Consider the following 21,241-nt stretch of genomic DNA (forward strand, 5'->3'; position numbering starts at 1 on the left):
AATCAAATAATCGTGCATTGCATTTTCTTGGAGAGCTACACTTCATCGTTGTGGGGTTTGGAGGAGCTAGTGAAGATAATAGAGTGCAAGAAGATGAATGAACAGGTTGTGATGCTTGTATTTTACAAAGTGGAACTGAGGAAAGTAAGAGGAAGGCATTGGCAAATCATGGAGTTAAGTATGTGAAGGATTCAGAGAGAGTGAATAAATGGAGGGAAGCTCTTGATGAAGCTGCTTCTTTTTTAATCAAATCCCAGGCAAGAAAGAGTCTGGGTGGCATATGGACAATGGGTGATTCTAATTGCATACACATTTGGGACTATACCATACACATTTATGCTAACTAACAAAATGCCCCTTAGTTCCGGTCCGACAACGAGGATGCTGCCCTGCCCTTCTCCTGCCGTGGAAGGACTTCAGCCTGTGGTGTGGTCCAACCCATGGGCAGAGTTGCCTTCATCTCCCTCATTGCTCAGTGCTCCCTACTACTTCGCTGGGCTTTACCCGTCCCCGGCGTGGACGCGGGCTTCTATAAGAGAAGTACCTAAAGGAGAATTTGGTATCTTTCTGGTTCAAAATAGATATTGATCGGGTTTCAAGATCTATGAAGAAGAGAGATCCCTAAATATCCATTGGAAAAAAGAGATTAATAGAGTTGATAGCATGGAGCCAGTAGAAGGAAGGTCGCTAACGCGACCCTGCAATCTTTCTAAAGCAACAAGGGAGAAAGTTGACTTTGAGAAAGAAGGTGCTTACTGCTCGCTCGTTGTCTACTAAACTTGTGATCGGGATCAAGTAGATGCCTCCCAGCCCTCTCTAATTGCATTCCATGTAATGTGTAGTAGAACTATACCTTTCATCAAAGTAGCACTGGTAGGATCAAGAAAATGTTCCAAATTATGCGTAAGGATACATGCATTATTCTTTTTTATCCAAGCATCCTTGCTTCATAGGAAGATACACCTTGCTCCGATAAAATTTAGCCCCTTGTGTCACACGTCGACCCTCCAAGTAGGGGTGTGCAAAATACCCGGGATCCGCCGGACCGCCCGGAACCGGACCGGAACCGCCCGGAACCGGCGGGTCTTGAGGGAACTGGTCCGGTTCCCGGTTCCAACCGGACCGGACCGGAACCTTTTTAATATTAAAAAAAAATTACTAAGAGAAACCCTACATCTCATCTCACTCTCTAGGGAACCTTTACCTTTGGTCAAAGAAAATTGAACCATCTATGGTTATTTGCAAGTAGGAAATGGGAGAATGTTGCATTCCATTTGTTCACGTTTTTTTTAATCTACGAGATACATTTATAATTACAACAAATAAATATTTGTTCCACGTACTTAAATTTAATTTTTCTTTCCTTGGCTTGCTTTGATGTCACGTAATTGTTTTTTTGTTGAAAACCAAAAAAAATTCGCGTCAAAATCGGTTCCATGGATCCACCCGGGAACCGGACCGGACCGCGGTCCGATTCTCGGTGGATCCACACAACAAACGGGTGGATCCCGGTTCCAATTTTTGGAACCGGTCCTTAGCGGGCGGTTCCCGGTTCTAGGTCGGGAACCGCCCGCCCGGACCATGCACACCCCTACCTCCAAGTGTGTGCCCATCTCTCTGTGGTCGATTAATAGTGACGTCTTAGGAAGTATCGTCGACCCTTTCTTTTTAATGCACATGCAGAAGCAAATAAACAATCCTCAGACAATAACACAATGGGATAAGAAAGTAGGGCCAAACTTTAAAAACCAACGTCACACTTATATATATAGACACACACACACACACACACACACACACACACACACACACACACACACACATAACATATCGGTCATGTCATATATAATACAAACCCGTCTAAGAAAAACAAGTCTAAAAACAAGAGTGGGGGCTTCTCAAACTACGGGTCCTCGTCCTTCTCTTCATTCTCCACAATTTCACCTTCTTCCACACTCTAGCTAGAGCCTTTAGCAAACTGCAACAGGGACTTTGGCACTATAAAAGCCGGGTTTACTGCATCTACGATCAAGCCTTGAGGAGGATCAGTTATGCCCTTCCTAAAAGTGACCTCCAGAGCGTATAGAGGAATCTCAGATTCCGAAATAGGACCCTCTCTGTGGCTATCTTGAGCCCGGCGGTACCATGATCTGTATTGATGGGGCACCTTGTGGATGAGACCCGCATCGGCCTAGACTACGGACCTTACCAGCTCATAGTCCCAACCCCTAGGGCTCTGATTCATCAGAATATAAGAGGTCTGCTCTGTCACTTTCTTAGGTCGTCCAAAAAACTCAGGGGCTGTCATCTAAGGACTTGAAATGTTATCCCACAACGGGGTGAGACAACGTCTCTACGAGTTTTACCCCCTAAGACCTGACTAGGAAGAAAATACGTCATAAGGGCTGCCTAAACACAAACATAGGTCGAATGACTTACCTTAGCCTTAGTCTCTTCCTGCAAATCAGTCTATCTCAAGGATATACAAATCACTTCAAAACAGATCGAACCATCGATCAATGACTTAGTCGATACATGTCATCATGGCCGCTTCTCGATCAACCCACTCAATACTATATATGAGGTCCTATCAAATCAGAATTGCTCACCCCAAGCTGAAGATAAACAGAACAACTCGCCCAAAGCTGATAATAAATTATATCGCTCGCCCAAAGCTAACAAGAAAGTATATTGCTCGCCCAAAATGATAATTTATTGCTCACCAGAAGTTGACCACGGATTATATTGCTCACCCAAAGCTGATAATTTAACGCTCACCAGAAGCTGACCAAATCACCATTTTTATCATACCCAATAAAAGTTATCGTGTATGAGTACACGATCGGCCTTACCCAAAATATAACATTTTCACCATTGAAAATCTCACTAGTTTCAACAACTAATAAACATATTTTTGATGTTGTAAACCGACACTGGTGATTTTCTAATTAATTACTGAAATTAATTAATTATGGGATAAATATCCATAACCACCAAACACACTTAATTTGCACAAATTAAAGCTCAATTAAATAAAGGGATAAGTGTTCCAGAAGTCCTAAAACTTGTCACGAAAATGCATTTCATTCCTAAAACTTGCAAAAAGTGCATTTCAGTCCTACAACTTGTCAAAATGTTTCAAACGATTCCTAAAATCGACGCCGTCTAATTTCTTAACGGAAAAAGCTGACATGGCCCTCGCGTGGCTTTTTTTAATCGTTTCTCTCTCCTCCGTTGCGAATAGTTAAAAAAAAAAAAAGCCACACATGCAGAACGACGTCGTTTCCTCCTTTCTTCTTCACCACGATGCCCTCTCCTCCTTTCTCCTTCCTCACGACGCCGTCTCCTCCTTTCTCCTTCGCCACGACGCCGTCTCCTCTTTTCTCCTTCACCATGACGTCGTCTCCTCCTCCCCACTCTATCTCTACTTCTTCTTTCTCTATTCCAAGTGTCCCCTAAGCCCCAAATCGAATTCGTCCAAACCCTAAGCCCCAAATCGATCTCGTCTGAACCCTAAACCCCAAATCGAATTCGTCCGAACCCTAAGCCCCAAATCGATCTTGTCCGAACTCTAAACCCCAAATCGAATTCGTTCGAACCCTAAGCCCCAGATCGATCTCGTCCGAACCCTAAACCCCAAATCGAATTCGTTCGAACCCTAAGCCCCAAATCGATGTCATCCGAACCCTAAATCCCAAATCGATTTCGTCCGAACCCTAAGCCCCAAATCAAATTTGAAAACCTGCAGTTATCTTGCGATTTGGGTCCTCATCGACCTCGAGTTCAACGCTTGTCGTGAGTTCGTGTTCTTTCCTTCCTTTGACGATTGCGCGTTCGTGCGAAGATCTCGCTTGCGGGAGTCTCGACATCTCAGCGGCGAAGTGATTGGCGTCGAGGACGACGACAGGGTCAACGATGACGATGGCGACTCCCCTCACGCAGGTATTGCTCTCTGCATTATAGCATTTTGTTGTTTCCATTCTCCAATACTAGCAACAAATTGGAACATTGATGCAGAAGTAAGTTATGGTTGTCTATTCATCCAGTGCATGTGAAAAAGAGATGTTTTTGGAGATTGAAAACATCTCCTAAATCTCTCAAGTAAACACATTGCATTATGCAGAAGTTATTAATATGAAGACGTTATGAAGGAATCATAATATAGCTAATATACTTCTATTAGGTTCCTATAATACGAAGCCTAGAAGAATGAGGGCGGCAACATCTGCATCAAGTAGCGTAACTCCTAATGAGGTCAACTCGGAGCCAACATGTCATTGTGGCCTTCAATCGCCAATTCTTATGGCGAAGACAAAGAAAAACGCGGGAAGAAGGTTCCATGGATGTGCTAAGTTTGATAGTCCAAGTTGCTGCAATTTCTTCATGTGGGTGGATCCAAAGATACCAAATCATGTGAGGGACATGATAGTTGACCTCCTTGAAAGAAATCAAACATTGTCTGAATCAAAGCAATCGAGGGGTGACGGAGTCGAGGTGAGCTCATTGCTAGCTGAAATGAAGACTCAAAAGGCGAAAAATAGACATTTAAAGGAGGAGCTTGCACAAGTAAAGAAAAGAAAGATGCTATATCAATCAGCATTCATTCTATGCATGTGTTATATCGCTGTATTGGTTATATATAATGTGAAAGTTGGTGGGAAATTTCTAAGTCTTCCATAGTACCTTCTATCTAAGTTTGTAAATTTGAACACTAGTTGTTGATAATTGAGATGGGAATGAAATCTGATGTGAGTTTGTAGTTTGCAAGACCGATTGCTTGCCATGCGAGAAATTACTATCGCATTGCAAAATGTTGCTTGATTTGTGTGCTTGTCAATAGCACTACATGAGCTATTGCCTCAAATGGAATGTGTAAAAAATCAAGGGAAATCAAAGCAGTCGACTACAATACCTAAGTTACCTAATCAAATCTTCCATGAATCATCCAATGTGGGCCACAGAGACCACGTAGAGCAAAACCCCATCATATTAAATGAAAAATTAGCAATAAGAGGTGGTGGTATCGGTTACCATTAATGCCCCCGAGGAACTCGAGAAAAATGTATGGGAAAGAAGATGACAAAAGTATTGGAAGAATGAAAATTCTGCATGGCCAGTTTCAGTAATTACCTATTAACAATCCCAAAGAGTAATCACTTTCGTGCATTATCCAAACCAAAACCAAGCATTCCACATAACTTGTTGAAACGCGATTCATTGACAAAGCAACATGCTTACATTTTCAGTGCACAAAAGGCTCTGTTCAACAAAATATGCACTTTCAGTGCAGAAAAGGTTCTATGCACAAACGCTACACGTCTCATACAAAAAACCAGCTAATAATTGATATACATTCACCTAACAACACCAATTTCAGCAGACATATCAATCCAATATGATGGTCTTCGATGGTCTAGTCGGTTGAGCCTTCACTTGATTCAGAATTTTGGCGCTTTTCCTTATATATGGTCTCGCAGCGATAGGCTTTGGAGGAGTTGTTGTAGCCTGAGATGACTGAGCCTGACGTTGTAATAGTGGCTTTGGCTTCATCGCAACATGCTTTCGAGGAGGTAAGGTTGCGCGAGATGATTGAGTTTGGGAACTTGCCTTGGGTTGTGATGGTGCCTTTCACTTTAAATCAAGATGCTTCTGAGCTATTGTAGCCTTAGATGACTGAGCTTCGGAATTAGCCTGAGGTTGCGATAGTGGCTTTGGCTTCAGCGCAACATGCTTTCGAGGAGGTAATGTTACACGAGATAATTGAGGTTGGGAACTTACTTGGGGTTGTGATGGTGCCTTTCACTTTAAACCAAGATGCTTCTAAGCTGTTGTAGCTTGAGATGACTGAGCTTGAGAACTGGCCTGAGGTTGTGATAGTGTCGTTGGCTTCATTGCAACGTGCTTTGGAGGAGCTACTGTTGCATAATATGACAGACATTGTGAAGTGGCCTTGGGTTGTAATAGTGGCTTCGGCGTCACCGCAATTTGTTTTCGAGAAGCTGCTAATATATGATATGACTGAGGTTGTGCACTGACTTGGGAATGCACCTTTGCTGTTGCCGTAGCTCTTGTGACTACCCCTTTCTCCGGTAGGTTAACGATTCTTGCACCAATTGTATTAGGCTACATAAGAATGAGTATCTTTTTAGCTTAAGGAGATAAGTAATTGCTATTATAAAAATTTAAAAATATTACTCACCTTGCGAATATAAAGGTTTGTCATAGGATTTGCGTTAACACCTAACCCTATCATTTTCATCCTCTTGGCTTGTGATTCTCTCTGTATCATGCAATTTTCAATGGTAGGTCTTTTAAACTGAAATAATAGAAATTCATTCAACATGAAAACGTAGTCACAATACATATATACTTAGGGATTGAGGTATTACTCACCGGAATTTTTTCACGTCTATGCTTAGCCATTATATTGGCCGGTGCACTGCCTTCCCCTTGATCCGAACGAACTTCACCAAAAGCATTGGCCTCACCACTACATCCTCTAACATCAGCACTAGCATGAGCAGAAGCAGTGGCACTACATTCTCTTACATTTGCACGAGCACTACATTCTCTTACATCTGCACTAGCCTGAGCAGAAGCATTAACATGCCCACTATTATCTCTTATTGAATCGGCATTTGCAGAAGCATTGGCATGGCTTTCGGATCCTCCTTCAGCTACGCTTGTCGTTGCTTTAGCTTTAGCCTGAATATATATTCAAAATTACTAAATTGGAATCTTGATATACAAAACTTACAATAATTGTTAGATGACAACTTACTTGTCTTTTTCCAAGCCTTGGACCAGTAGAATTAGCCTGAGATTGAGCATAAGTTTCAGCTGTACTTGCATTGGCATGAGCACTGGATGTACATACATTGACCTGAGCATTGGATGTATGTACATTGCCCCCAACATTGGATGTACATACATTGGCCCCAGCATTGGCATGAGAAGTACATATTAAGTATTGATTAACAACATGTTAAAGTGACATGCCCAGCATTAAGATAATCAGTTAGTTAAGGAAATACCTTTTTTAAAGGACATCCCTTGCAGTTATGTCCAATTTGTTTGCAAGCAGAACAAGTCATTTACTTTCCCTCTTTAGTCATTCTATCACATTTTACAAGCTCAATCGGTTGCTTTCTTCTACTCCTTTTTGGCCTACCAGGCATGTTCTTCATTGGTGGGGGTTGATGAGCTTCTTTATTGGTTTTATTCGAAAATTTATGTCCTCTCACTGTAGGCATCATGAATTGATAAGCACTTAGATACTTTTCCTTGTTGAAGCACTCGGCTAGATAGTCGGTCGGATCATTTCTCTTATGGTGTATTGCACAAATGGCATGGCAACATGGAATTCCACTAACTTCCCAAGCTCTACAAGAACAAGTTTCTGAATTCAAATCAACAACATATTTGTCACCACCTTCTGTAATCTCATATCCTTCATTTCCATTCCATATCAAATGGCAATACCTACTAGTAGATGTATTCTCATGTAACTTATGCATAATCCTTGGACCGTAATTTCTAGTCCACCTAGCACATCCATCCCTCTGAGTATGCTTTTTATTCATAACCATGATCCTAATATCCTCTAGCGTACTCACAATGGCCTTGCACCTAGCTTCCACACACCTGCCATTGAACACTTCACTCAGATTATTATCAACGACATCACATTTAATGTCGGTGTCAAAGAAGGCTTTGCACCAATGTTTTGGCTCAATGCGGAATAAGTCATCATGACCTTCCCGAGTCAGTTCTTTCAACCTCTGTCTATGCATCTTGGAATCTGACATATTAGTGCTCTTGACACATCTCCAAAATTGCCTCAGCAATTGTTTTCCTTTGTATTTTTTACCCCAGTTGGAAAAAATGTGCCTTGCACACATCCTATGCTCTGCATTTGACAACAATTCATTCTGATTGGACGAGACCCTGACAATTACCGAAAAAAAATAAAATATGTATGAAAATAGAAAGAAAAACATTGTAATGTCACAATCAATCTACAAATGAAAATAGAAAAAAAAAACATACCTTTTGTTGATCACTTATCAACGCCCATCCGTCACCATTACACATATCGAGGTCTGACTTCAACAATTCGATAAATCAAGTCCATGTGTCCTTATTCTCGATTTTTACCACTGCCCATGCCACTGGATACATTTGATTGTTGACATCCCTTCCGACGGCACATAACAACTCACCCTTGATCAAACCCCTCAAAAAACATCCATCTAATCCAATGATCTTCCTACATCCAGCCAAAAAACCTTTCTTGCAAGCATCAAAGCAAATGTAAACCCTATCAAATACTAGTAGAGAATTTGGCAATGGCCTCTCAACTTTCAATTTAAAATTGCTTGAATGGTTTGCAGTGTAAAGCTCTCCCAAGTAGTCGTGTATCTGTGCATATTCCTTCTTGTAATTGCCTTGCAGTTCCTTCAATACTTTCAGCTTTGTTCTCCTACACTGATTGAAAGTGACATTTACTCCAAGCTGTTCTCTAACTAATTTCTTTAACTCAGGTGCTTTGATTTTAGGCATTGCAGAAATGAGAATCATGAAGTGCTTAGTTAAATAAGTGTTAGACACTCTCTTATTCTCGAAAGTGATACTGCATATATGCTGATTTACATACCTTCTCAAATGAAATGACCCAGTTTTGTTATCAAGAGCACCATAGATCATCCAGTTACAATTTTTCTTGCCACACCTGGCTCTTACAACACTTTTTGTGTTCTTAGTGTATTTGATTGCTCTTTGCTCAGCCACAGAATACTTCAAAATTGCATTCTTGAACTCAGTTGCATCCTCAAATGCCATGCCAACAATAAATTCTGAATTTGTACCACTTTGATCATATGATGGGAACCTACTTCTTCTCCTTGAAATAACATCAACCTCTTCATCACCCTCATCATTTAAAATTGATTGAAAACTGTCTTCCTCATCTGAATCAGCATACTTTGTTTCGTACCCAGAATCATCTAATGATTGAGCCTCATCCACAATCGGTGGTTGGGAAGTACTAGTTACCTCACTATAATTTAAAACTTGGAGCCTATGTCTTGCTGAAAATTCAATTAATTTTTTCCTTGCTTCAACCAGTTCAAAGTCATCATCATTACCCGACTATTCCATATCCACCAAATTATGTGCATCATCATCCTCTTCCTCATCTAGATCCCTATAGGCAACTTCAGCCCGATTCCCATCATCATCAGTATTCCTAATCACATTAGACATACCTCCAATTTCCATCTCAACACCCCCTATCTCAGCTCCTGCCTTTTCATTATCAACATGCTCAACATATAACGTAATATTTTCAGAGCACAGATGATGATAAAATAGATCCATCACATCAGCGTTATCCCATAAATACCTAAGAGTTACTCCGTCTACAAGAGTCTTACTTCCAGGAACTCTGTAAAAGAGTTGCTCTACTCTACACACACCCAAAGCCTCAATAGCTTCAATTATACTAGACGGTGAAGGCTTACTTAAACTTATTTCAGCAACATCAGCCCTTCCACCTATGTATTCCAATGGTGGGCCAACTTTAAATTTACCTCCATAGCAAACAGTGACATAAACTTTGTTCTCGGCCATTGGACCTACAAGGGAACATAAACAAAAATTAGAGCACTTTCAATCATCAAATTATTGAAGCAATGTTCAAGTTCTAAATTGAAGATATTTTTATAAAAGACTAACAATCAATACAGAAACAACAAATTAGCATAATCCGTTTTACAACCACAATGCAACTACATGATCAATAGTGAGAGCAATGTTCTAATTTGCTGCAATGTTATAATTTACCGCAAGAATTGGAAAATGCAAAACAACCATAACGCAGAGAGTAAAACGCCGCTATAATGTAGAGAGTAAAACACCTTTGCAAAACAAAACAAAAAAAATGGTAATATTACTTTGACATACCCAAATGTTGTAATGTAGAGAGTGATACCTGCATGAGGAGTCACCATCGCCGTCCCTGATGCCACTCGCTCCACCGTTGAGACGCCGAGATGCCCACAAGACATATCTTTGCATGAACTCGCAATCATCAAAGAAGAGAACATAAAGTTGATGTGTGTCAAACTCGAGCTCTCTGAACTCCAAATAATGAAGAAATGAGGACGCTAACTGACATCGTTTTCCATAATGCAGAGATTAAAGCACCTTTGCAAAACAAAACAAAAAAAAAAATTGTAGCATTACCATGAGATACCCAAATGTTATAATGCAGAGAGCGATACTTGCGTGAGGAGGAGTTGCCATCGTCTTTGCTGACCCTGTTGTCATCCCCGACGCCAATTGCTTCATCGCTGAGATTTCCAAACTCCCGCAAAGAGGTCTTCACATGAACTCGCAATCATCAAAGGAAGGAAAGAACACGAACTCACGACGAGCGTTGAACTCGAGGTCGATGAGGACCCAAATCGCAAGAGAACCGCAAATCATCAAATTTGGGGCTTAGGGTTTGGACGAATTCGATTTAGGACTTAGGGTACGGATGAATTCGATTTGGGGCTTAGGGTTCGGACGAGTTCGATTTGGGGCTTAGGGTTCGGACGAGTTCAATTTGGGGCTTAGGGGATACTCGGAAAGCGAAAGAATACGTAGAGATGGAGAGGGGAGGGAGAACACGACGGTGAAGGGAGGGGGAGACGATGTCGTGGTGAAGGAGAAAGGAGGAGACGACGTCGTGGTGAAGGAGAAAGGAGGAGACGGCGTCGTGGTGAAGGAGAAAGGAGGAGACGGCGTCGTGGTGAAGAAGAAAGGAGGAGACGACGTCGTTCTGCATGCGTGGCTTTTTTTTTTTAACTATTCGCAACGGAGGAGAGAGAAACGATTAAAAAAAGCCACGCGAGGGCCACGTCAGCTTTTTTCGTTAAGAAATTAGACAGCGTCGATTTTAGGACTCATTTGAAACATTTTGACAAGTTGTAGAACTGAAATGCACTTTTTGCAAGTTTTAGGACTGAAATACATTTTCGTGACAAGTTTTAGGACTTCTAGAACACTTATCCCTTAAATAAACAGATCACACAACTGTAATCAGCGTAAAATTCCAATCACTGGCTATCCCGATTTAATTTCTGAAAAATAAATAAATGAATAAATAAATAATTACGGAAAATAATAAATAAATAACAATAAATAGAACCTAGGCCCGTAAAGCTTAATTGGAAGCCGAGATGGATCCGGAAAATTACCAAACCGCTCTAGTTAAATACTAGAGCTTATCTAGGCTCTAACTACACTACTCTAACCACCTAACATGCATCGATAAATAACAAATTCACTAAACCATTCTAACTATCCACCTAATCCTAGCTTAGTCTAAACTAAACAATCATTAAGCGTCATTAACTTATTAAGCGAGGATTAGTGAGTCAAACTCACTTGATTGACGAATTGTTCGGTTCAAAACGACGGGGACACTGAGGAGCTCGACAAAGTCCAAAGGAGGACCGGCAACCGGGGTCGGGAACTATCCAAAGCATGCCTAAACAATGCTAGAAAACCCACAACTTCAGCTGTTGTCCAGGGCCAAGAAAGGTTGAAACAAGAGTGGGTTGAGGCAACAACGAACTGAGGTGGATTGGGGCGGTTGTAGACAAGCGGCTTCAGGCTTCCAAGTGGCTCCGGTGGTGAGCCACAGCAGCTCAGGCAACCACAGCAGCCCGCTAGAAGTAAGGACGACAACGGAGGCACGCGGCATGGCACGAGTAGTGGCGGAGGGCACGATAAGTGCGAGGACAGCGTCACAGTGGGCCTTAGCAGTGGATGGCTGCTTGACGGCTTCTTCTAGCTTTGCTGGAGCTGAAAATGGCACAAATGGAGGGGAATAGAGAGGCTGGTCGATGAAAGCAACAAGGAAGAAGGGGGAATCGGTTGCTTTCTTGGGGGACCACTTCTCTCTCTCTCTCTCTCTCTCTCTCTCTCTCTCTCTCTCTCTCTCTTATCACTTTGTTCTCTCAAACATGGCCCACCAAGCTCAGTTGGCTTGCACAGCAATCTCCTCAGCCCTTTGGCTTCCTCTAGAAGCCTTGAAACGGTCCAATAGTCATGGGTGGTGGGGGCATACGAATTTTGGTTGATCTTGCTTCAATTGGACACCAAATGCTTTTGAATTCAATTCAATTTGACCTCTATAAATTCCAATACCAAGCCCTCGATCAAATTGATATTTTTCCTCACCAATTAATCCTACTTGTGTCCCAAATGCATGATCAAAAAGGGTCCCCGACATTTTCTGGATAAAAACGACCCTACGACGACTTTTTCTCAAAAAGTTTCGGTTTGCAGAAAATTATTCGGAGACTGAGTCGATGTTTCCAAAATGATTTGTGACATGACAAAACTTTCAATTTCTAAAATCGAATTCAAATTCGTGATTGATTTCACTCTGGTGCGTTTTTAGCATGACCAAGTATATCGGGTAGCTTTTATAAAATTTTAGTGTAAATGACCCATGGTCGATTTTCTTCGAGCCACAATGAACCTGTTTGACACATTGGCAACTCTCGGTTATCGTAAAAATCTCAAGAATTCAAATACGTACACAAAATACCAAAATGATAGAAAAATCAGTCTAGTGCCAATCAACGAAAATTTCTCAATTTGGTGGAATCACCCACGTTTAACCACACATCTCAGTCAAACAGACCTATTTCTGATTTCCAATCGACTTATATCTGTGCTGCAATCATCTCTCCGCAAATGAGCACGATCGAGTAGTCAATTCTTGGTCGAATCCTCAAGTCTATTGCATTAAAATCCCTTAATGACTTCCCCAGATAGTCTAGTTATCTCAAGAGTAATCAGCTCTGAAAATAACACTATAGGCGTGTCGATGAAATGCTCGATTAATTTAATTGAAAGCAGAATTGTAAAATCCAGGATGTCACACCTTGAGCATGGATAATAGAGCCTATCTAAAAGAAGGCAGCAAATTTGCCCTCAATTTGTTCTATTACTCTCTGGGGCAAGATAAATCTATTGCACCAACAATTTACAACTCCATGTGTTACAATGGTAATTAGTCATTATTGACCAGCATAAAAAGGGTTCCTTAGCAATCCTCTGAGTTAGCTTGTGCAACACTTATATCATATACAAATTCCCAAGTCACAGTCATCATCCTTCAGTTTTTTCTGAGATCGAAGGCAATCCTAAACACGAGACTAATGAAGAGCAAGCTTTAAAGTGACTGAGTTCTTAGAAGTCACCTGGTAGTTTGGCCCTAATTGTAGCTCCTTTGAGTCGAGTTTCTCACTAGAGATAGAGTAGGATCTTCCAAAACCAGATTTTATAGTAAGAAATGACTCCTTATCTTTGTCAAGAAGGTCCTATGAATATTAGCAAAATTTAATGAAATGAGTGAGTAAATGGCCAAACAGAAGATGAGTGAATCTTGATTTTCTCATGCATAGGTTGATAATCTCAGTTGCTTATTCATTACTGCACAATTTTAGTGAAAACTACCATTGTCATCACAAACAAATATGATGAGATGGGATCACCTCGTCTTAATCCATTATGCTCTCTTTACAAGCCAAAAGTTCCCTATTAAAATAATAAGCTTTTAAAAGAGTTGGCATTGATCTCATAAAAATTCACATAGTATTAGAGCCGATATTCTCAAATTCAAATATGCTTAGTACTAAGCAAAAGAAAGACCATCATGCCTTCGTCAAATTTGAGCAAGGTTGACTGTAGATTTTCCGACAAGGCAAATTGTCGATGTACTTAAATGATTGATTTTTCAAATCATGTCACTTAAGTAATCAATTTTTCAAATTTATGGTACTTAAGTGAGCGATAAAATCACAAAAATACCGCTGGTACCATATAGAACTGACAAGACAAATTGTCGATGGTATTTAGGTAATCGATTTTTCAAATTTGTCGCAATTAAGTGAATGAAAAAATAGTTATGACACTTAATAGAATGCCGTACAAAAAGCCATAACAGTTATACTGTATTTATCCCACAATAATACATTCTCAAAGCTCCTTCCTCATTGGCTTTTCTTTACTTCCCCAATAAGAAAGTCCTTTCAGAAAAAAGGCATTGGACGAACTCGTCATAAAGTTAGTTGTGACGAAGAATGTTCGATTAGGACCCTAGTCGGTATGTTGCTAAGTTTGGTGTGTAATTTTTGAATTGATATTTTTTTCTTTCCCAAATCTGAAGACACACGAGCTTTGGATTTTTGATGTAAAATATTTCAGTCTGTCAAAATATACTTATTGGGATACACGAATTGCATAGCTATTTTTTTTATTTTATTTTTATATTCTCTGAATAAATTTGGCGAATAAGATATAGTCACTTTTCTGGTTTTTCTTTCTACCATTAAAATACGTCTTCTTAATATGAAATTTGGGTAAAAATGAGAGGAAATTGGATTGGCTTTTTTCAACTGATCTTACTCTTAAGAGAGCCTTCCTTCCATCTTGCTTGTGGATCTTTGATTTTGCACTTAGTCTTCCATCTCTTGTGCTTGAGAATCTTTTATTTCTCACGCTTGGAGAGCTTGCGCTCGAAACACTTGTTTCAACATGTGAGAACAACTTGCTCAGGAGTTTCTTATCTCTCAATTGTCAAGAGAAATTTCAGAAGGAGAATTAAAATGGCAAATTTGAGATTCAAGTAAAAGTTTGTGATTGATTTACTACACAAAAAAGGTTTAAGGTAAAATTGAGATTAGACCCAGAGTTAGGGATATTTTGTGAGACAAAAAAGAATTAGAATAAAATTGGGATTCAACATAAAGTTGGAGGTTTTTTTATGGGATAAAAATAATTTAGGATATAAGTGGGACTAAAACTAAAATTTGAAATTTTTTAGGGTATCAGATTGTTTTTGTGTGAGCCTCGAAACAAACAATTTTAACTTAAATATGAATGAGAAAAAAGGTAGGCCCATTTGCGAAAAATGAAGGAAAAAACAAGAAAAGAAAGGGCGCTTTTCCGGACACGGTGCGACGTTCGATGTTTCTCGGCCAGCATCGATTTCTCGACCAAATCTACAATGGAGCATCGCTCATCGCTCCACACGAATCCACACTGATCGTCACATGTCTTCTTCCTCCGATGCGAAATCGCCGTTCGACGTCTTCCTCAGCTTCAGAGGCGAGGACGTCCGCCGTGGCTTTCTCGATAACCTCCACTGGGCTCTGCTTCACAGCGGCATCAACGCCTACATTGACAGCGAGAACTTGAGGCCCGGGGCGCGAGATCCCGCTGGCGATCACGAAGGGCATCGAGGAGTCGCGGATCGCCGTACTCGTCTTCTCTGAGGATTACGCTTCGTCTTGGTGGTGCCTGGACGAGTTGGTGAAGGAAGTAATGGAGTGGAAGAGGCTCAAGGGGACACCCGGCGTTGCCCGTGTTCTACAGAGTGGAGTTCGAGGAGAGAGAGAGAGAGAGAGAGAGTTGTGGCAAGGCATTGGCCAGGCACGTGGAGAAATTGGGAAAGGAGGATTCTGAGAAGAGGTGAAGAAAGGGAGGAAAGCCCTGATTGAAGCCACCAACTTGTCCGTGGTTGGCATTGTTATGTCGATGGGTAATTCACAATATTCCTGTTCGACTCTATAAAAGAATATTGAATTCACTAATCTGTTAAGACATACGAAAGGCTTCTCTAGAAAATAGTCTAGAATATCAACATACCATCACACAAATTTCAAAAGGCTTCAATAAATTCATATGATTATTATGGGGTAAAAAGAGACCTCCAAGGGCATCCTATGAAATGTGAAAGACCACATTCTATAGAACCGGACGAGACAATCATGTATGAGAATTTCTTAAATCAAACAATGACAACTATGATTGGCTCACTCTTACCAAAAAAAAACTATGATTGGCTCACTTTATGAGTATTTGGGCATTGATTATGGTGTCCACTTTTCATCATCGAAGTCATCACAACTAGTCATCATAACTACTCTTGATGTATATATGCTTTCGACATAGGTCCTTCCTCCACCATTGTAATCAACAAGCCTTTTTCCATCACCAGGTACTTCATCACAGACATTATAGAAGGAAACGAAACCTTCCACGCAGGTCAGAGTTAAATACCATCACATTTTCATCTTCTACTCTTCCTGAAATTCTCCCAAACTTGCTATTGGTGTGAACACCTTGAAATTGTCAGTCAGTGCTGGAATGTGTTATGAGGGGGGCTCTGGAGCTAAAAGAGTTGGTCCTCTGAGATTTTCTTTTTCCACCTTATCCGTCAAGGCATCATCGTCTTGCTTGACAAATTGCTTCAATATGGTATAGCGATTGACGCACCCATAAAAGAAAGAGTTTATACTTTCCCTTCTTTGCGTGAAAGACATTTTCGCCCAAAAACTGACTTTCACACAAACAGAAACTCAACCATATCAGCTCATTATGTGAGTACTAGATAGTAAATAAATGGACCGAGCGTTTGAATTTCCCGAATAAGGATTAATTCATACGGGCTTCTTGGTGAACTAATTAATCCCTTCACGCTACTACATATGTAATAACTTTCATACACCGACAGTGAATGAAATCATGTACTTCTAGTAATTTGAATGATGTTAACTCAAGTTTGACCACTAGCGTGGCAGTAATATTAAATCAAAAAAGTTTCTTAAAACCTTATAATTGCTGTAAAAATTTTGGTAGTTCGCTAGTCATTGTCCAAAAACAAAACATTTTACAATTTTCTTCCATATCTTGTTATGGCATTGAAATTCCGATTCTCAGAGAATTCTTTTGGGTTAAAAAAGGTTTTTCAGTTCTTAATATGCATATTTTTGCATCCATGGCCAACAGATATCCCCTATATTGCACTTAAACCACGAAAAAATTCAAAGAGGAAGAAGAAGGTGTGCAGTATCAAACGTTCGGACGATACTTCTTCAACTTCCAAAGCAAAATGGCCGTTCGACGTCTTTCAGCTTCTGACGCGAGGACGTCCGCCCCTGCTTCCTTTCTCGCCTCGACGGGGCTCCGCTTCAAGTAAGCATCAACGTCTCCTTCGACAGCGATGACTCAAGGCCCAGGGAAGGAGATCTCGCCTGCGCTCATGAGGGCCATCAAGGAGTCGCGGATCGCCGTGCTTGTCTTCTCCAAGAACCACGCTTCGTCTGGGCGGTGCTTGGACTAGCCGGTGAAGGTAATGGAGTAGAAGAGGTTCAAGAGGACAGCTGGCGTTGCCTGGGTTCCACGGAGGGGAGCCAAGGGAGATTCGAGGAGGGAGAGAGAGAGAGAGAGAGTTATGGCAACGCATTGGTCTGGCACGAGGAGAAATTGGGAAGGGTGGATTCTGAGAAGGTGAAGAAATGGAAGCAAGCCCTAATCGAAGCCGCCCATTTGTCCGGTTGGCATTAATATGTCGATGGGTAATCACAGTATTCCTGTTCGACCCTATGGAAGAACGTGGAATTCTCTATTCTGATCGATACATGATGGCATCAATTAGTGCATTAAGAGTCATGTTTTGGAATGTTACGGAGTGATTGTTTAGTTCATTTGAGATTTAGTTAGATCGATCGGCCGTATATTTCCATTTGTTCCCCTTCCTTTGCTACTTTGTTTTGGTGGAGATAGACCAAGTATCACAACTATAGTAGGACGAATACCTTGAGTGTGGCCAAGAATCCTGTCAGTGTAGGTTACCGGGTGGAGAAAGTAAACTTGTTATTAAATACGGGCTTGAAGCTGCCTATAACGGTATGGCTAGTCAGTTTGGTGGGTGCAGCTTTCTTGCATATGTTAGAGAAACTTCCAGTATACCCGATGCCCTAGTTCATTTGCAAAAAACACTATTATCTGAGATTAATGGTCTTTGGTGTGGATGGAGGCACTAATCTGATACGAGATAGACTTTGCTGCAAGAAGATTCTACTTGTGCTTTATGATGTAAATCATGGGGACCAGTTAAATGCATTAGCTGGAGGATGTGGATGGTTTGGAAAAGGGAGTTGGATCATCATGACAGCTGCGGACAAACATGTACTAACTTCTCATGGGATAGATCAGGTATATAAAGTTAAAGCATTAGATCAAGGTGAAGCTTTTGACCTTCTCAGTTCGTATGCCTTTCCAGAAAACCGGATAAAAGACATAAGCAGGGATCTCATTGACGATATTTTGGGCTATGCTAATGTCCTTCCCTTAGTGATTGTGGTCTTGGGTCCCTTTTTGTGGTAGAAGAGAGGGGAATGGGAGAGTACATTGGGTAAACTTGTTGAAAGTCCTAATAAAGATATAAACAGTGTTCTGAAGATAAGTTTTGATTTGCTAGAGGATAACGAGAAGGACAATTTCCTTGACATTGCTTGTTTCTTTAAGGGGAGGGATAATGATTATGTAACCGGAGTTCTTGATAGTTTTGGTTTAAAGACATTAATTGGGATTCAAAGTTTAATGGAGAGATCTTTAATAATCATGGAGAATTAAAGAACTGTACAAATACATAACTTGATTTAGCTGATGTGTCAGGATATCGTGAAATTAGAGTGTCCAAATTACCTTGGGAAATGGAGTAGATTATGGTGCTACGATGATGTTTTTGAAGTATTGTTGGAGGATACATGCTCTTACCTAATTCGGGTCAGGTAATAATGATTATTTTCTTTTCCTTGGTAGGGAACCAATGCTATTCGAGGCACAATACTGGACTTGCCAACACAAGAAGAGTTAGACATCAATCCTAGTGCTTTCACATATATGAGGAGACTGAGATTGCTCTTAGTCCTCAATGCACAAGTCAGTGGAGGTCCCATATGTCTTCCTAAAGATTTAAATGGCCTGGATATCCTTTATCAATGCTGAAGTTTTTTGCTGGTCTAAAGAAACTTATTTGGTTTGATGGGCATAACAGCCAGATTGAAGTACTAGTAGTTAACTTAAAGGTACATCATACATGCTTTTATTGACGGTTTTCATTTTCAGTGCCTTTCGCATAGTGAGATTTATCAAAATCTTGTTCAGCTGTTCTTCTTAATTTGCAGTATTTTAGAAATTTGAACAGAAATTTGAAGTTCCTAATTTTCAGCTGCTGTAAGTCTCTGATTAGTGTTCTGGACTTCTCAGAGGTGCCAAATTTGGAGATAGTGAAGTTAAGTAAGTGCTTGAACCTCAAGGAGCTTCCAGGTAAACTGAAGCTGAAATATCTTCAAAACTTGATGTAACTGGCCGCTCTAAGCTTGATAAGTTTCTTGATGTTAAGGATATGGAGACCTTGACAAAAATTTATGTATCTCAGACTTCTATTAAATAACTTCCTGCGTCAATTAATAACCTAATCTCTATTGAGGTTTGTGGAAAAGTCTTATCAATCTTCCTAGTAGCATTTACAAGATGCAAAGTCTAGAGCACCTTTCTCTTGAAGGTTATTCATTATTTAGCTTGTTTTGAGGGAGCAGTGACAGCTCCAATCTCCCTAATGGTGGACTTGGATTCCAAATCTGGTCTCCCTGAAGCTTAATGGGTGCAATTTGTCAGAGGAAGAATTCCTTCAGAGTCTTACCTGCTTCTCTTTTGTAAATATTTTGCATCTATAAGCAAAATAACTTTGTTAATCTTCCTACATGCATTAGCAAGTTTGAGGAGTTGATTGTCAATTAAAAATTAGATGATTGTGAGCAGCTACAGGAGATCTTAGAACTCCCACCAAACATTTGTACCCTTGAAGCAAATGGCTGCAGAGCATTGTCCAAATTTCCAAAATTGCCTAGTCAGTGCATTTAGTTCTCCATGTCAGTGTGCGTTTGCTTAGATTCTTGTCATGGATTGGTTTGTGAAGGTATCAACCAAGCTAACGTTACACATGTGCAAGAGCTTATGTGATTCTGATTTAATAGATTTGCTATAGCCGGATGTTCGTGAGATGGGTTACTACATAGATACTATATTTCCTGGAAGAGAGATAGCATGTTGGTTTATCCAAAGTCAAGAGCATTTTGTCTCTTTGTGGGTACCCCGACATTTGCATGGGAGTAACCTTGGGTTTTGTGTGTTGCTTTTGGATGGGAGGATGGAATTGAGGCCAGTGTTTCGTGTGAGGTTTAGATATTGGTGAATCATGTTCATAGTATATGATACAGGAACATTCTCTTCGTTATAGTTTGATCACTTGTGGTTTAACTATATTACAAGCCATTCATTTGATGAGCTCTGCAAGCAAGCAGAGAATGACCTAAGGAAGCACCTCAAGCATTTAAAGATAATCTCATTTATGAGATATTCTTGATTTGTGGCAAAAAGGTCCACCTGTGGATTGCAATTAATTTTGAGTATTTGATAATGCTTACTATAACTTGTCGCATTTTCTGAATGATTTCTTGCACTCCGCTTTCAGCAAGTTTAGCACTTGTGCTATTTCCTGGAGAGAATGACCCTCTTGTCCATTTTCTACTTCTTTTTTTTTTCTTTTTTTTATGGATATATGATGACCACATTGACTGTCACATCAAGCAACTTCATCTAGGTTTGTGACGAAAGATGGATGGATGGGACATTTGTCGATTTGGCTAGTGCTAATGCAAAGTCATGGAAATTGAATTGTGAGGGACTACTTTGCAGATGTCAAAAATTAAACATATAGACTATTTACATTATTTAGCAGCCACAAATTTGAAATTTTTGCAGCTTAGTGTGGCTTTAGGCAGGTGGGAGTAGCCCAAATGCTAAGATGTAAATGGATATTGAAAGAGATTATGTAGATCTTACTTTTTGGCCTCAATGTAAGTATTGTTTGAGTCACTATGATTTTGTGATTTAAATTATGCTAGATTTGTATTGCTTCTTGCGCTTTTATCCTGTGGATTGTATAATTTTTTCTAGATTGCTTATTGGGTCAAAATACGAAGTATCAGTGTCAAAACACAAGGATACTGAAGTTCTAGCTCTTTTCTCTCTCTTTTATGTTTATGCATCTATTAATCTCTTTAAGTTTCCCCATTTTATTCTAGTTGGAATGCTTTTTATGCAAGATTATAGGAGCAATACAATTGATGTGAAGGTTATCTTTTCTGAGTTTCTCAGATGTAGATCTGTGTCTGCATTTAACCAAATTAAGATGGCAGGTGTTAATTTTACTCTTCTGCAAAGCTTTTGGCTGTTCTGTCTCTGTGGAAGTTTGAACAAGTAAATAGTTCCTTATGTTTTATGCCACAAGTATCAATTGTTGGAAATCTATCTGCTTTTTAACAAA

The 21,241-nt window shown here is 40.2% G+C and overlaps 1 long non-coding RNA gene across 1 annotated transcript; it reads left to right on the forward strand.

The window, feature by feature from the left end:
- Positions 1-16,909: 16,909 nt before the first annotated feature.
- Positions 16,910-21,241, forward strand: LOC120287321. The gene is made up of 3 exons (XR_005545653.1): positions 16,910-18,063; positions 18,673-18,938; positions 19,082-21,241. It is a non-coding gene; the product is annotated as an uncharacterized LOC120287321 (long non-coding RNA).

This window comes from Eucalyptus grandis, chromosome 8 (assembly GCF_016545825.1).
Source record: "Eucalyptus grandis isolate ANBG69807.140 chromosome 8, ASM1654582v1, whole genome shotgun sequence".
In the NCBI taxonomy this organism is placed as follows: domain Eukaryota; kingdom Viridiplantae; phylum Streptophyta; class Magnoliopsida; order Myrtales; family Myrtaceae; genus Eucalyptus; species Eucalyptus grandis.